This window comes from Trachypithecus francoisi, unplaced genomic scaffold (genome assembly GCF_009764315.1).
Source record: "Trachypithecus francoisi isolate TF-2019V2 unplaced genomic scaffold, Tfra_2.0 Lachesis_group16, whole genome shotgun sequence".
Taxonomy (NCBI): Eukaryota; Metazoa; Chordata; class Mammalia; order Primates; family Cercopithecidae; genus Trachypithecus; species Trachypithecus francoisi.
Genome location: NW_022681461.1, coordinates 24,582,517 through 24,594,899, shown reverse-complemented (window position 1 = coordinate 24,594,899; position 12,383 = coordinate 24,582,517).

Sequence of the window (12,383 nt, the reverse complement as noted above, 5' to 3'; positions counted from 1 at the left end):
TCAGTACCGGATCAGCTTTATTCTGCTCAAGCACTCCTGGCACATTTCCTTTTGGGCTACTGTAAGAGAAATATTACCAACTTTACAATGGTGAAAAGTAAACAAGATTGCCCTCTCTGATTATTTATTATTAAAGAACTCCTTGGACATGTAAGCTCATTCTAATATAGAGACACCTCATCACTCATTATCAATGTAACAAGCATTTATTAAGTGCCTATTAGGAACCAGGCACTGTGCTAGGAAATGGGAACAATAAGAAACAAAGGAATTTATAGTCTGTTGGGGATACACACATCAAACTCGTAATTACATGGACTTAACCACACAAATAACTATATGTTCAAACTAAATTTGCTAAAGAAAACTTCAGTTAATTCCTCTTAAGTCATAGTCATATGACTTAAGTTTATTTTTCCCTCTAATTCTGCATGGGAATGCATGGATAACAATTAATTCAAATACCTATTATATATTGAACATGACTCTAAGTGGTAGGTGGACATGTAATTTAAAGTCATAAGCAAACTAGCCTTAATTCAAATATTGTCAATTAATTCACTTTGCCTTTAGGGAAGAAAGACTAAAATTCTGTGAGTTTCAGTTCTTATCAGAAAAACAGAAATGGTAATAATTTCCAACATGATAGCTCTGAGGTTCAAAGAGGCATTAAAAAGACATCGGATGCGCTAATGAAGTTTCTAAGAATATGGAAGCATTAAATATTAATATAAATAAGGATAAGATTGATTACTCAAAAGATTGAATGAGAAAGTTAAGAAATACATAATGTGTGTTGCAACTGGACTTTCATAAATGCAAAAATTTATAGAAAAATGAAAGGACCATATTTACTGGGAACAAGATGAGCAAATGTGCATAAATGAGAGTCAATGGCATTTTGAAAATTGTAGAGAAACTGGTTCCATTAGGCTGAGGATGTATGTGAAGCTGATGGTACAGAATGGGAAGGGAAAAGACAAGTCGTCACCATTTTAGCTCTTAACTACAAATTGAAAAGGAAAAAAGAAATTAAATATGCTGTCTTCCCATTTTTAGGTCTGTTTAGGTATTAAGGCACATGAAGAAACTTCTATTTGTACTTTATACATTTTGTGTTCTGTGTTCTTAGAAATGATGGAAATAGTTACTCCCTGTACCTGGAAAACATGATTTCATTTGAAAATAGGTACAGGGCTAGGACAACAGGCTCCTAATGAACATGGTGTTTGCTTAAACTGACAAATTAGAAATAGGAAAGATTTTATTGTTTTGCTACACATATTTTTACGTACATTTTCAGCATTGATAGAGTACATGCACACACATACATACATCTATTTTCAGGTACAACCATAATTCTGAAATCATAATTCCCTTTATGCCAGTGCAATGAATATATGTGAAAGATATCACTATTTCAGGCAGCAAAAAAATAATGAGGCAAGATCAACTATTAGGAGAGAAAGAAGATTTTAATGCTGATTAAAACTGGAGGATATTGATTAATGTTCTCAGTAATATGTGAAAAGAAAGAAAAGCAAGGTACCAGTCTTCATAGAAAGAATACATTATATTTTAATGGAACAATGTCTTCCTGATTTCTTAAAACAAAATGAAAGTTTTTGATTTAGATTTTGTTTTTCTCTTAAAGAAAATATAAATGTAATATTGCATACCTATCTGCCAAGGCTTCGGGCAATTTCATTCTATTGTCTAAAACCTGAATCAAACCTTCCTTTGGAGCCATCAATGACATATATATTGGTTAGAGTTATAACCAAAAAGTGATTTGAATTAATACCTTTGGTAAATACACTATTGACTTAAGTGTAGATTCTAAGAACTCCACTGAACACAAATCTCAGATTCCAGATGAGAAGTGGTCCTCTCCCTAAGTGTAAAAAAAATGGACATTCCCAAGTACTCTCTGTCTCTATATACTTTATGTCCCTATGGACCTTCTAGAACTTTGGGTAGGTTGCAGCCTTTCATTGGACACTCATCTTCTCTGACTATAAATGGACCCCCAAACTAAGCAGTAAACTGGTGGAGAGTGGAGAAATCTTCAAAACCAGTCACAAAATTTCCAGCTGAGCGTAATTTTAATAAGTCCTCATTATCTCAAATTTGCTACCTTTAGGGGGCTATCTAGTTGAATGTACATTTTATGGAAGGTCATAAAAATTCAGAACTAATCTTTATTTTGTTTCTGATTCTCAGTAGCCATAGTTGTTCAAAGAAGCACACCTTATTCAAAGTCCATCAATCTAGCCCAAATGGTATTTTACATTACATTGTGATTGAGCTGGGCTTTAAAAAGTACCTGGCAGTCAACCATGACAAAATGAGAAGATTATATAATGGGACTTCATAAAGAGTGAAGTGCTATACAAATGAAAAGGGCTATGATTAGTGTTAACAAGAATGAAAGACTCACAAAAAGATCATAAAATGGCATAAAATAAACCATAGTTGCCTATCTTCATGATATTTCATAAAGAATAAGAACAAATGAAAGAAAATGAGGATTTATAATCATAAAAAGATAGGCCTTATTTATGTTTTCAAATTTTGTCATGTTATAGTTGATTATGACAAGTAGTTACATGATTTACCAGTTTTGCAAAAACATCAAATGCATAAAGAATTAAGCCAATTACTTTTAGTGCTGCAATAGTCATGAGATGGTATTATGCTGATAGTGAGTTTGTTTTTCAGATTAAGTCAGTACCAATAGAAGATTTTATTATGTGTCTGTTGCTACCCAATGGAAGTAACATACTTACTTTTTTCCTTCTTTCAAAATTCCATTTTAACCATAGTTCACTGCTTAGATTACAGAATAATGTTTTTTAGGAATACCAGGATGAAAATATAGATAATTTATTTTAGATAAAACTTCATGGATTTGAAACTTTTTCAGATAATAAAACTAGAGATTCCAAGTAAGACAGTGAGTGGTTGTCATTTCTGAAAGAATGTTGTCGACTTCCAAGTCTAAGAAGTATTCCTCCCTGATGTTAAGAACAGCCTTATCTTCTTCCAGGTAAAACCAACCACGTGGTTCTAGTGAGGTCTTCCCATCACAATCATCAACTCTATGTCCTCAGTGAATTGTTTTAGGTGTAGGCCACTGACTCAGGCTAGATCAATCAATATACATCCACAGGTTTTTTACTTTAATTTTCTCAAACAGTGGAAAAAAACAATGCTTGCCTCATAAAGAAGCTGTGAGATGTAAGGATAAGAATGTTGGCTGTCATGTTGCTACCATGATGAGAAAAACTAGTCTGATAAATACAGAGATAAGTGAAAGAAAAAGAAATTTCCAGCAAGATTCAAATTCCTGGTTCCAAAAGAGTCTGAGAGTCAAGTCTAAACGTGGAATTACAAAATATACCCCAGTAATTTTCCAGTACATTTCCCCCTTTCTGACTAAATTTGTTGCACTTCAGCTTCCATACTAGTAATCCTGACTAATCTGGGGAATTTATAATTAAAAATACAAATCAATAATACCACTGTGAAAGGAAAATCTTGGGGCTCCCAAATTACTAAGCTAAGGGAAAAGTCAAGCTAGGAACTGCTCAGGACAAACCTTCCTCCCATTCTATTCAAGTCATCCCTCTGCTCTCTCTCTGATTTAGATGTGTGTTTTGATTTCCTCCTTTGGAAATGCTTATCAGAAACTCAAAGAATGTAACCATTTGTTTTTCTCCTACCTGTGACCTGGAAGCCTCCCTACTTTGAGTTGTCCCCACCTTTCTGGAAGGATGCAATGTACTTCTCACGTACATTGATTGATGTCTCATGTCTTCCTAAAATGTATAAAACCAACCTGTGCCCTGACCACCTTGGGCACATGTTGTCAGGACCTCCTGAGACTGTGTCATGGACCCATAACCTTAACTTTGGCAAATCTAAAATGATTGAGACTTGTCTCGTCATTTTTCTCGATTGACACCCTGGATCCTATTAAGGAATGATTAATCAGTAAAATTGAGACATGCTGGTTGTAAAGCTGCCCTTGCTTACAGGGCACTTTTCCCAGGAGAGTTGCTGAGGACACTGCATGGATTACCTTGTCAAGCTCTCCGGAACCCATCTTGAACCTATTTCTCTACCCTCTCCTTCAGTAAAGCCTACTTGCTATAGCCCAGCCCATTGTGAGAGCTCAATAAATGTCAGTAATTATCACCATCTGCCCCATCCCAGCCTTTTACATACATTGTGAAGGGTCTGGCGCCCTGTCCTCTGCTGTTGACAGCTACTACAGCTGGATTTAGTTGAATTATCTTCTGATGTGCCTGCTCTGTGCCCCTGCTTTGATTGACCCAGGTAGAATGAATCATTCCTCCTCAATTTGACTCTCGCTCTTAAACACAACACTGATAATGGCGTTTCCATGGCCCCTTTTTCACAGCCCTTTGGGGCCCACAATATGAATGGATGCTGTAATCTCATCACAACATGGCCACAAGGGGCAGATATTAAATTTGGATGCCTTCAAAGATCTAATCATGACTGTCTTTAATGTTATTAGTCCATTCTGTTTTGGTTTTTCTTTTTCTTGAGACAGAGTCTCGCTCTGTCGCCCAGGCAGGAGTTCAGTGGTGCGATCTCAGCTCACTGCAAGCTCCGCCTCCCGGGTTCACGCCATTCTCCTGCCTCAGCCTCTGGAGTAGCTGGGACTACAGGCGCCCATCACCACGCCTGGCTAACTTTTTGTATTTTTAGTGGAGCCGGGGTTTCACCGTGTTAGCCAGGATGGTCTCAATCTCCTGACCTCGTGATCCTCCCGCCTCGGCCTCCCAAAGTGCTGGGATTACAGGCGTGAGCTACTGCACTTGGCCTTTTTTTTTTTTTTTAATTGAAGATATTGGCTATGCTTGTAAGAAGATGAGACATTCTTCTATTTATGATCTGTTGGCTGCAATTACCGCTTAAGGTAAAAGTACTGTTTCAAAGTCTGCACTATTTACGAGTAGAGTATGGAAATCCTATAAGATGAAGATTAAGCTTTTTTTTTTTTTTGACGTAAGTAACAACAACTTCTATTACTAGAATGTAAGTTTTGTGTGGATAGTAGACTTCTTGTCTTGTTCAGTCACAGAACCCCTAATGCCTGGAATAGCACCTATTACATGTGATTGCTAATTTTTTTTTTTGAAGAGCTAACACATAGTTACCAGCCACAGTCGAATCGCTTTGCTAAATAATTGAATAAATGTTGAGTATTTTGTGTGTGCACCTACAATGTGCAAAGCCCTGTGAAAAAGATCGGGTATGAATGTGAATGAGTAGTAAAGAAACAGTCTAGGAGGGGACGGATACAATACAAAAACAAGTACACTACAAAGTCAAGTAAAATGGCTTAGTATTCGAGATCCAACCAGTGTGCAGTATGCTTTTTAGAGAAGCACCACTCCTTTTCATAAAGATTTGAAATTATACTGTAGAGGATTGGCTTTCCAGCTGGGTCCTAAAAATGTGAATAGGATTTCAACAGAGAGAGCTCAAACTCAGAGAATGCCTTGCCCCAGAAATCAGTTTGAAAGTCTTCCGAGCCTCTGTAAGACCAGCAGAAATAATGTCTCAATAGCTGAAATAACTTTAATTTATTAAGCAATGTAAGATCTTCAAGATAAGTAGTTTAAGCAATTCTAAGTGTCCCCTCCTTTGGGAAAAATGTGGTTTTTCTACCACTTTTTTTTAAAGTGAAATGAGTAATTTGAAAACACCTCTTTTGTTTTCTTCTTTTGCTAAAGAGCTCATATTTCAGTTTAAAGCATCTGCCAAGTTAAAGTTGAACTGCCTGTTTAAAAATATACAGGTATTTCAAGAACAGGAATGGTACTATCTTCCCATTACTTAGTTTCAGAGAGGATTATGCAATCCCCTGAAAATCTTTCTCCCTTAATTCCCCACTTCGGGCAAATTCTAAAGTCATGATTCATCAAACCACAGTTAGACATTCTGAACTCTTGAAACTTCTTCTGCAAAAGCAACTTTGTTCACAAAATGGGCTCTTCATCAGTTTTCCCAGAAACACGTTTCTTCTGTTAGTGATATTCACTATACAATAGTTCTCCTCAATGCAGTACTTATTTTTAACAAAACTCTGTCTATAGAGTTTTAAAAAATATCTCATAGTTATATTAAGTTTAGTATATTCAAGCTGCATAGAAATGTAACTTAGATGTTTCAGTTTAAAGGAAGTTTAGGAAACACTGTATTTTAGGAAGTCCATGAGGCAGCTCTGATCTGCATTTCATTTCCATATTGCAAATATCAAATACTATGAAAATATTTGCCTAACCCATCATTTCTAATCCCAGTGAGTTTTTGGTGCTCCCCCTTCACCCAACTAAACCTTTATTCTCTTTACATTTAGAACACTTTAAGCAAATTTACCTGTGTCCATAAGCAAATAAGTCTCAGCTCCAGGCAGCTGACTTCTTGTTCACCCAGATGGAAATAAAACTGCAATGTGCATATTATAAACACCTGCCACAGCTTCTTAAAAATGCCAAACCTTAACCAGGCAACAGGATACAGTTTCAAATAGGAAAAGGAGTTTCTGATGGAGGCTAAGAATCTTTAATTCTCTGGATTGACCACTGTAAATCCATTAGCTGAATTTAAATTTCTCAGAGTTCTTCTGAATCTGGCTATTACATGTGGAATGTAGAATTGTTTCTTTTTCACATTTTGCTTATTTTTAGTCTCTCCAAAGGACTCCTGGTTATGTATCAGATTTAGGGAAAATGTTAGAATTTGCATGTTTGGCTTTGAGCTTAAAGACGATCATAGTTATGTAAAGTGTGCAGGTTATCCCCCTTCTTATGTTATATTTTTACCCTTTTTTATGGCAGTTTTGTGGCCTTCCATAATTGTATAGATATATAAAAAATACAAATACTTGAAAAGTTAAGAGAATGATTTTTGTATACTAAGTAGCTACATAAGTGTCACTTTTAATATTTCCGTACAATTACGACATTGCAAGATATTTTATTTTAAATTATTTGGTTATTAAAATTTGTCTTATATCCCTTGCTATCATTATGCATGTAGAAAAAAAAAGATGTATTGCTGCAAAATTTAAGCATTGTTACCTTTAAACTATGGTTACATCTGTCTTACGGCATTAAAGTGAAATAGGTTGCTTTGGGGCCTTGTCAAAATCAGAGATAACCAAATACTCTTGGCAAAGTCTTATTTTATTTTATTTTATTTATTTTAGGCTAGTCAAGTAAAGCAGTGGGAGTGGAGAAGGAACAAAGAAATCTGTAACTGATTGTGTTCAGTTAGTTGTAAACACCAATATACTTGGACCAGCCTAGGCAACTACTTGCAAAATTCTTTATAATAATCAATACTTCAAGACATCAAGAACAAAAATCAGCCAAAGGGTTATTCTACTGTGTGCTTACTGTCCAAAATAGTGCAAAAAAGGTGTCTTTTCACTTCAACCATAACCAATTCTGCATGTTCTTGGAGGTGCACATCAAGGGACTTTATGGTGATCTTTAGATTTGTAGGTGCACTGCTACTTCACGAAAGAGACATTCTGTCCCATCCATTGCCTCCCTTAAGACTATACAAGTGTCTAGACCCAACTCTACACAGACCAGGTGGCTTAACAGAAATTTATTTCCTCACAGTTCTGGAAGCTACGAGCCCATTATCAGGAAGTTAGCAGGGTCGGTTCCTTTTGAGGCCATGAGGGAAGTATCTGCCCCAGGCCTCTCTCCTTGGCTGTGGATAACTGTCTTCTCCCTATGTCTTCACATCATCTTCCCTTTGAAAATTCTTGCCAGTGCTGTTTCTTAGTCTCTGCCCCTCACCATTACTATATTTGTCCCACCAGAGGACTAGGGTTCATCTCTTTCCTCCTATCAAATCTCCAACCAGGAAAGGAAGATATGAGGAGATCCTGAGTGAAAGGAATGGCCCTCATCTCAAAGGCTAGTAATTCTTTCTCTGTACTGGTTTACTTATTCTCCCAAATATTCTGGAAGCTTATTCTATCAACTATTCTGTTTGGTTGTTGTTGTTGTTTGTTCGTTTTCCTGTGACTTCACTCTTCTTCTATAGCTCCTTATGGTCTACCTGAAAACATGTTCAGACTTCCCAATGCTACCTCACAATTATTATCTTGTTACTGTCTTTTGGGTTTCCACCATTTAGTGAAAGCGTGTATGTCTAAGAGTTGCTTACACTTAACTCCATATCCTCAGCTCCTATGGTCTTCTCAAACCAATTTCTCTCCACTGTGTTTCCAGAACCCTTTATCCTTAATACCACTACCTCTTTCTTAATTTCCAAGTACTAGAGCCATTTCTAAATGACTTCCTTTTAGAGCCTCTATCTAAATGACCATTTTGTATCCTTTGGCAATGTTTTTCACAACTTTCTTCCTGACACTTTCGCCTCCAGTTGCTTCATCAGGATGACATTCTCTTGGCTTGCTTTCTGCCCCTCTTAATTATCTTCTTCTGTGTGTTTTTTATTTTAATAGTTGCTGCCAAATGACTCTCAAACCAACAAGCAAACAAGCACTAGCAATATATGAGTGTATCCTTTTCTAATAGTATTTACCATTATTGCTGGTAAAGGTGTTACAGAAAATTCGAGGTCATCACCAGCCTGATGGGTATATATCCATATCCAATCATTTCTTTAAACACTATTTCCCTCACCACTGTAAATGTGAACAACTTTTGCTGTTTATTTGGCAATGTGGATTTGCATATCTGCTGACTCGGAGGCATTTGACTGTACTCAGGTTTCATCCATTTTTGCTGTTGTTTGGGTTGCTTGCTTTACAATTTATAAGAGCTTCTGGTACAATATAGATAGTAACACTTTGTTAGTGCATATAAAGAAATTTGAAGTTGTTGTAAGAATCTACTGATTTTGCTTATTTTTTCCACTTGAGGATTTTTATTTGCCTATATTCAAAACACCTCTCACTTCTTTTATAATAGCAGGCTTTCAGCCACAGATTAGAGTCTCCCAACACAGAGATTATATATATTATTCCTAGAATAGATGATCCTGAATAGTGATCTTTTGCAAGTTACTTTTAACAAAGTATAATCATATTCAACTTATAAATGAGAAAATGAGATTTAGGATTTATCAAGTTTCTCTTTGAAAGAAAATGTCATTTTTCTATTGGATAATTATCTGTTTATAATAAAGTTAACCAAAATCCACCGCAACCAATGCAAAGCAAACATTTATTGTGGCTTGGTCTGGAAATCTTTCATTACAAATTTAGCTACAAGATATTTACAGAATATCTTGTAAAGTTTATAGTTTGTTTTATATATTTACTCCCATTTTAATTCTAGATCCATCCAGATCCATGTTTTTTATTTTTTAATATAGTATAAGAATCCAGCTTTTGTTTAACTATTCCAGTTTAAATAATTGTTTTAAATCACTTTTTAAACCTATTGAGTTAAAATAGAAATTGAAAAAAAATTATTAAATTGAAGGATATGAATCTTTGGTTCATGTCATAAATCCATGGAGTTGTCAATGATTATGTGAAGACTTGCTGTATTTTTTGTGTTCTGATTACATAACAATTTTTGAATTATTGTATTAGAAATTATATGGTACTAGTATATCTCAGAAAGTATATAATCAAATGAACTTTCTTCTTTTTCATTAATAGACTCTAGTTTTTAGAGAAATTTTAGGTTTACAGAAAAATTGAGCAGAAAGTACAGAGAATTCTCATATACTCAATTTCCGCCTGCTCTTAGTTTCCCCTGTTACTAATATCTTGGAATATTGTGGTCCATTTGTTATATTGGTGAATACATTATTATTAGCTAATTGCCATAGTTTACATTAGGGCTTACTCTTCATGTTATACATTTTTATGAGTTTTGCCAGATGCAAACACCATTATAGTATCATACAGAATAGTTTCACTTCCCTAAAAATCTCTTTTATTTTTCTGAGACGTAGTCTCGCTCTGTTGCTCAGGCTGGAATACAGTGGCACAATCTTGGTTCACTGTAACCTCTGCCTCCTGGGTTCAAGTGATTCTCCTGCCTCAACCTCCTGAGTAGCTGGGACTACAGGCATGCACCACCGGGCCCAGCTAATTTTTTGTGTGTGTTTTTAGTAGATGGGGTTTCACCATGTTGGTCAGTCTGGTCTCGAACTCCTGACCTGATGATCCGCCCGCCTCAGCCTCGCAAAGTGCTGGGATTAAAGGTGTGAGCCACCACACCCAGCCCACTTCCCTAAAAATCTCTTATGTATTACTCCTCTCTGCCACCAACTTCTGGCAACCATTGATCTTTTTACTTTCTCTATAGTTTACGTTCTCCGGAATGCATCTTACTGGAATGAAACAGACATAGCCTTTTCATACTGGCTTCCTTTTCTTAGTGATACTCATTTATGATTCCTTCATTTCTTTTCCTGGTTTAAAAGCATTTCTTTTTATCATTGAGTAATATTCCATTATATAAATGTACTGTAGTCTATGTATTCATTCACCGCTTGAGAAATATCTCAGCTGCTTCCAATTTTTGGTAATTATGAATAAATTGCTGTAAGCATACATGTGCAGGTTTTTGTGTAAACATGATTTCCTAACTCATTTAGGTAGATATCTATGAGCACAATTGCTGGATTGCATTGTAAGACTGTGTTTATCTTTGTAAGTAACTGCCAGACTATTTTAAAACAGCTGGAACCTAGAAAGCAGAGTTTGACCTTTTGACTTTAACGCATATCTTAATTTTCCTTCTGTAAAACTTCTTGAAAATGTATTGAAGTAAAATTTGTCATTATAGTGAATGTGACAAGGTCTTATTCTCTTACTTTAGAATAATATAGAGAGGGATATGGATACTATATTCAGGGAAATAGAAAAAGACTTGTGAAATACAAATTACTAATCCTAGCATGATCCTGATGTTGGAAATATAATAGTTGAATCACCAAGTCATTGGCTGACTTTTCCTAAGTCACACAGTGATAGATACTAAACCATCACTGAATTTGAGTTTTTATCTTCTCTAAGATATTCCACCCACAAAAGGAAATATAGAGAGGCAGGGAGGTAAGATCTTTTTCCCTAAGTGAAGTCCAACAAAGGTACCTCCCTTTGGCTCTAGCTACCCACGTGACTACTTCATTAACCTGAAAGAGTAAAATTTGAAAAAAATTCTGTCTTTAATTCATGTGAATAACTGAGAAATAATAATAATAAGAATCCCAATAACTCAGTGTGTGTGTGTGGGATAATTATTTGCCATGTTAAGAGGCAAAGGGAAAAACATTTATATCACTAGTTCTCAAAATGCTTTGACCTGGGGACACATGAGAAATACACACTAAAATAATGATTTTCACTGGCTGTGGATAGGGGTATGAGGAAGCTGTGGGGAGATTTTGGAATTTCAGTGAAATGCTGTTGTTGATCATTCAGAATACACCCTTTCTTCCATATAACAAGTAATGCTTAGATAGAGTTGAACGTAAAGAATGAGGGGACAGCTTACTAAGATCAGATCTTTTGCAAGAGTCTTATGCACAATGAGATGTATGTGAGAGACTCCATATTTCCTCTCCTTGTTTTGTTTCGTTTCCTCTTCACTATCAGATTCTAAACCAAATGAGTGAAAATAAACATGCTGTGAAAAATGTAGCATATAGTGATTGATTTTAACTGTCTTTTTTCTTTCCTTCTCTTTCTTTATTTTCTCTGTTTGTAAAGTAAGCGGAGCCGATGAATCATCATCTTGTAGAAACAGCAAGAGTGGTGAGTCATTTCTCTGGAGTATGTGGCATTTCACCCACAAAAAAACATTTAACCCATGATTATCCCCTAACTGTTAATGATAACATATTTTACTTGTTCTTTTATTTCCATAAAGCTACTCGACATTATTGTTGTGTGAAGAAAAAGATTCTGACAGATTTTTCACAGCAATATACCTAGATGATTAGTGGCTTTCTTTTTGTTTTATGTTTAAGAGTTTCACTTGCCTTTAGTGTTACAGCTGAAAGTTAATTTTGGAAAAACATTCTTTTCAGTTTTTTTCTTAATTCTGCTACAATGACCATGTTTATTGTTGATATTTTAGGTTTGTCTATGTATTACAAATCCAAATATATAAAATAATTCCATTCAGTTTATGGCACTGGTAATAGCAGCAACAAAACGAGACTATATATGTTTTCTAGGTTGTTATATTTTATAAAAAGTAAGTGAACTTTTTTCTTCATTGTACAGAGCGTCACTGTACAGGAATGTTCCAATAGTTCCATTACCAGAGTTAGGAATACAAATGCAAATTAAAGACAAAAAGAAAACCAGATTTTGTGTAATTGTCTTATTC